Here is a 6000-nt window from a genome sequence, read left to right as displayed (position 1 = left end):
CAGGCAAACACAATATCCTGCAGGCAAACAGACATACCACATCTATAATAAAAAGATGCTATGATACACACCTTTGCAATAATGGTAATAATAAAAACAGAAACAGGAAATTGGAGGTGGGGGTTGGAAAAGGGGGGGGGAGGCCCCAAAGGCCTCAGTCCTCTTAAAAGGAAGAATACGCACACAGTTGGGGCCGTGGGGCTACATCCTGGGTGTTATGTGGGGGGGGGGAGAGGAAGCCCTGAATGGATAAATGAATGAATCAATGGGCTTCTGGCTGCAGCTGTCCAGACAGGCCTGGGAAAAGGCAGGAGGACGGCAGGGGGAGGGGGACAAAACACTGAGGAAAGAGGAGCGAAAAAAGGAAAAGAGGAGGAGGGGGGGTGGTAGAGGAGAGGGGCCGCGCGGGCGGCGGCGGCGGCAGCAGCGCGCGCATGCGCAGCGGCGTCGGCCGGACCTCTCAGCGGCGCGCTCGCCTTCCCCTCACGCCGCGCGCGCGAGAGAGACTCACCGAGACGCAGGGGCTGGAGGTGGCGCTGGGGGTAGGCGAGCGCTGCACCGTCACCAGAGCCATTGGGGCGCGGCGGGGCCTCCCCGGCCGGCCTGCCGGGAGACTTCACTCCATGGCGCGGGGATGCGGAGAGGGCGAACCGGGAGAGGCGTCGGCGGCCAGCGAGAGCGGGCGGGGAGGGGGGGAGTGAGGGAGGGCGTCGGCAGCAGCAGCTCCTCACCCACCAACGGTCTCTCGCTGACTGAGGCGCGGTAAGGCTGGGCCGGCCGGACACAATGAGGCGCCAGCGCGCATGCGCCACCTGTCACCGGGCGGCCCCGCCCCGCGCGCTCCCATCGCCCCGCCCCGATGCTGCTCCTGCGGGGTTTAACCCGTGCGCGCCCGCTCGCCCGCCTGCTTGATTTGGAGCCAGACGCATCCTCAGTCTGCCCTGAGTTTATGCTTCTATTAATTATGTGGGGTTTTTAAAATATATATAAGAGTTGACTGACAGAGAGGGCTCCTCTGTGGTGACTCTTCTTTCTCCTTCTCCCTGGGAGGAGAGCTGGTCTTGTGGTAGCAAGCATGACTGGACCCCTCGGTTAAGCAGGGAGGGTTCGCCCTGGTTCCATATGATGAATGAGAGACTCCATGTATGAGCACTGGAAGATATTCCCCTCTGGGGATGGAGCCGCTCTGGGAAAAGCATCAAGGTTCCAAGTTCCCTTCCTGGCAGCATCTCCAAGATAGGGCTGAGAGGGATTCCTGCCTTCAGCCTTCAGCTGCTGCCAGTCTGAGTAGACAATCCTGAGCTAGATGGACCAAGGACCTGATTCAATATATGGCAGCTTCCTATGTTCCTATGGTCTTGGACTGTAATAATGAACTTTTCTTCTTCTTCTTCTTCTTCTTCTTCTTCTTATTATTATTATTATTATTATTATTATTATTTTATTAATTTCCTGACAAAGACTCTGTTGCAGAGGTTCCCAACCTGTGGTGCACCAGATGCTACTGAACTACAACTCCTATCATCCCACACTACAATTTATTGGGAACCCCTGCTCCATCACAAGAGTAGCCAGCCTGAGCTCTCAGCACTGTTGGACTACAACTCCCATCACCCCCAGCTGTAATTTTCAGCTGTCCACGCAGCATTTGGGTTTGTAGTCCAGCAGGAGGACAGTCTCTGGGGATTTTTAGATACTGGTTTTCAACAAAAATTCTTAAAGTAGTTTGTGCTGAAAAGTAAATACATAACTTCCCCAAATAACTCTGTCCCCTCTAGAGAGCTCACAAACTTATTACTACTAATCATCATCATAAGGTAAACACCACCAACAGCCACTGGATGCTATGCTGGGGCTGAATAGGGCCAGCTGCTCTTCCTCTGCTAAATATAAGAAAGCCACTACTTTAAAAAGGAAAGTAACTTGCCTAGGGAGCAAGAGGTTGCTGGTTCGAATCCCCGCTGGTATGTTTCTCAGACTATTGGAAACACCTCTATCGGGCAGCAGCAATATAGGAAGATGCTGAAAGGCATCATCTCATACTGTGTGGGAGGAGGCAATGGTAAACCGCTCCTAACAAAGAAAACTACAGGGCTCTGTGGTTGCCAGGAGTCGACACCGACTTGACGGCACACCTTTGCATTGCTCAGGAGGGGGATCTGCTCTATGCCAGAGGTTCCTAACCCTGGGGTGCTCCAGATGTTGCTGAGCAAAGATGCATAGAAAGGCATAGGAGGAGCATAGGAAAACAGAAAGCTGCCAGCCCTACCTGGAAATGCTTCCAGGGATTGAACCTGGGGCCTTCTGCATGCAAAGCAGATGCTCTGCCACTGAACTATGGCCCTTCCTCATAATAGGAAGCTGCCTTCTACCGATTCAGACCCTTGATCTGTTATAGTCACAGATTGTGTGTCTTCCCTGTTGTCACGGTAACCAGGTTTCCCTGTCGACTCCTCCAGCATAGGCCCATAGGAAGCTGCCATATACCGAGTCAGATCCTTGGTCCATCTAGCTCAGTATTGTCTTCACAGACTGGCAGCAGCTTCTCCAAGGTTGCAGGCAGGCATCTCTCTCAGCTGCCAGGGAGGGAATTTGAACCTCAGATGCTCTTCCCACAGTGGCTCCATCCCCTAAGGGGAATATATTACAGTGCTCACACTTCTAGTCTCCCATTCATATGCAACCAGGGCAGCCCCTGCTTAGCTAAGGGGACAAGTCATGTGTGCTACCACAAGACCAGTTTTCTTCTAGACATGATCAGTCTCGCTGAGTACTGTTTGCACTGACTGGCAGCAGCTTCTCTGAGTCTTCTCCATTACCTGGAGATGCTGCCAGGGATTGAACCCGGGGCCATTGGCATGCAAAGCAGATGCTCACCACTAAGCTACGGCCCCAACCTGCATCCAGGTGGGCCCAGCAAATGGATCAGCCTAGCCCAGAACTCTGTGTCCCACAGCCAAGTAGCCTTTAAGAAGGGCAATATGGCATCTATAAAAGAAAAGGCTTTTGAGCTGGAAGGGACCTAAGTGGCCTTCTGTTCCAGCCCCCTGTTCATTGCAGGAGACTGCTCCCACATCCTTGACAGATGCCTGTCTCCAGTTGTTTGCCCTCCAGCGACTGGCATCCCAAGGTAGACTGCCTTTGACCATGGGAGTTCCACTTAGCTAGCACCTCTAATAGCTACTGATAGTTTACAAGTTTATTTTACACCCCAGAGCCACCACCAAATGGTCCGGTGCAAAATCCTCCCTGGCTCAGCTTCCTCTCCTTTTGCATTTACAGGAGTCCCGAATTCCTCTGCCTCCCAGTGGACAGATGTGGGAACAATATCACCACCCAGTGCAGCTGGCACGGAAGCTGCTCTCAGCAAGTGGAAACCTTGAACTTTAGAAAACAAAGGAGCAAAAAAGAAAAACAATCCCCGAGGAGACCCTCTGGTGAGATCAGATTCTTAGAGGAGAAACCAAGAAATGCACATGATGTTAAGCCCATCATCAATAAGAGACAGGCTTAAAAATAAGAAATGCCTCTTCCCCCCTCCCCCTTCAAAATGTTGCAGAGGATGTGCAGTGTCTAGATCAAAACTGCACAGGGAAGGTTACGTTGTATTCCATTCGCGGTAATAGCCACTTCCCGGGGGTGGGGTGGGGTGGGGTGTGATTTCAAGCCTTGGAGAAAGATGCCAGGCGCCCCATGCACCACAGACCCGTCTGGATGAGGGCCTCTGGCAGTGGAAGATCAAGAGGCACTTCCTGTTTCCTGTGGGAAGTTCTTCTTGATGTAACACATCATTTGTACCCCAGGAGGGGCTGACTCCCTGTGTTTCTGCTTGAGTCACTGCAAAACCAGAACGGTGACTCTTGCTGACACAGAAGGGGCAGTGCTTCGGAGGGCAGATGCTTCTCCTGCTGCAGGAGTGATGGAACCAACCATCCCATTAGACCTGAGGATGCGGAGACCGTGAAGGTGCCCTGCAAGCTGGAGCAGTAACTCATTCCGAATTGTAACAGGCAGCCGGTGCTTTGGGCCTTTAAGAATCATGAAAGGTGAGCTGTTCTTGTGGTAGCCAGTGTGAATAAGGTAGACCTTGGTTTGCATTCGGATCGGAGATGATGTGTGGTACCCGAAGACAGGGTTTCTCAATGCTTTTGGAGTCTTGGACTGGTACATTCTTCGTGCACAGTTTCCTGGACCAGCAGTTAGTAAAGGGGCCGCCCCACTCACCCTCAGGCAACTCCCCCCAAAACCCCACAATTTTGGGCCGGCAGGGGCCACCGCCTCTGTGTATGATGTCACGCCAGCTCAACATTGGGGTATTTTTTTTGGGGGGGGGGTGATTTTTATTAGTGATGCCTCATGTACCAGTACCCAGCACCTCAGGGACCAGTATTGGTCCGTGGACCGGTGGTTGAGAAACCCTGCTCTAAGATATCCCTCTTAGGGGATAGGGTCTAGCTCAGTGAGAGAGTATCTACTTTGCATGCAGAAGGTCCCAGAATCACTCCCTGGCAGCGTCTCCAGGTAGGGCTGGGAAAGACTCTGGCCTGGAATCTTGGAGAGCTGCTGCCAGTCTGTGTAGCCCAGGCCTGCTCTGCTTTGGCCCCCTGGCTGTTTTTGGACTACAGCTCCCATAATCCCCTGCCACAGTGGCCCATAGCCAGGGATGATGGGAGTTGTAGGCCAGCATCAGCAGGAGGGCCGAAGCTGAGCAGCCCTGTAACTGAGCTAGATGGACCAAGGATCTGACTCAGTAGACGGCCACTTCCTATCTTCCTAATAATAACAAAATTATTTTTAAAGAATATTTACACACTGCTTTTTAATGACAACAACAAAATCCACAGAGCAGTTTCCACAGCAAGTTATTAAAAAGGGTTCCTTGCCCCCAAAAGGGCTCTCTATCTGAAAATGACCAGTAGGTAGGTAGGTAAATAAATAAATAAATTATCAGCAACACCCCCTGGGAGGGATGCTGTGCTGGGCTGAATGTGGACCATTTCTCTCTCCCGGCGAACTAGAAAGAAATCATCACTTTTGAAGGTGCCTCTTTGCCCAGCTAGCAGGGAGATTATTTAACGCTTTGAGTATGCAATGCTTTGAGGATGGAATGCTTTAATTACTTGATGCTTTGATGCCTTGCACAGCTCCAACAGTTCTCTTGCAGCACACTCATTTCCATCCGGCTCATCCTCCAAGGAGCTGAGGGTGGCATATAAGGTCCCTCCTCCACCACCACCATTTTATCGTTAGGACAGTCTTGTGAGGTGGATTAGGCTGCCCTTGGATCGCCCAGTGAATTATACTCAGTGAGGCTGAGTTGAGATTTGAACCTGAGGCTCACAGTCCTAGGCTGATGCTGAACCTCTGTGCCACATGGTCCTTCCTATGGCCTGATCCTGCTGCCCAGGGGTCCTCTTGCTCCTTTCCCAGTGTGCTAGCATGGGCGTAGCGTCCATTAGACGAGGGGGTGCAAATGTCTTTGGGCCTGGAGGGTCAAGGGGTCCACAAGGGCCCTGTCCCCTGCACCACTGCACCACAGGCAGCCCTAGATTCCCCTTTGTTCCAGTAACATACGGATTATCCCAACAACATTTGAAACACACTCACTTTCTGTCCTCACATGCCCTGTCCTATAGTGGCGATCATATTAAGGTTGGCACTGCTCTGAGCTTTACAACAGGAGTTCTCAGGCTGGCTCCCCAGATATGATGGGGCTACGACTGGGTTACGGTTGCCACTGGCTCGTTTGGTGGCCGCTCGGGACCAGGCCTTCTCTATGGCTGCCCCAGGGCTTTGGAATGCTCTCCCTGTCACAATAACAGCTTCTCCATTTCTGGCTGCCCTTCCAAAGACCCTTAAGACGCACCTGTTTTCTCAGGCTTTTCGTTAACAGCATCGTTTAAACGGTTTTAATTGGTTTTATTTTGTTTTTGACCGTGCTGTGGTTTCAGACCTTGTACACTGCCTGGAGGCTTTACACACAGGGCTTTTACTCCGAAT

At 52.0% G+C, this 6000-nt stretch overlaps 1 protein-coding gene across 1 annotated transcript in view; it reads left to right on the top strand.

Annotated features, from left to right (window-relative positions):
* Nucleotides 1-692: 692 nt before the first annotated feature.
* The window catches only part of LOC128335971 (EF-hand calcium-binding domain-containing protein 5-like), an 83818-nt gene continuing 78510 nt past the window's right edge, over nucleotides 693-6000 (top strand). Inside the window, 2 exon segments of the mRNA XM_053274972.1 lie at nucleotides 693-762; nucleotides 3283-3437. The gene's annotated coding sequence lies outside the window, so the exon portion shown is untranslated.

This window comes from Hemicordylus capensis, chromosome 12, assembly GCF_027244095.1.
Source record: "Hemicordylus capensis ecotype Gifberg chromosome 12, rHemCap1.1.pri, whole genome shotgun sequence".
Taxonomy (NCBI): Eukaryota; Metazoa; Chordata; class Lepidosauria; order Squamata; family Cordylidae; genus Hemicordylus; species Hemicordylus capensis.
Note: the sequence above shows the minus strand (reverse complement) of the source record. Positions and strands in the feature narration are given on the sequence as shown.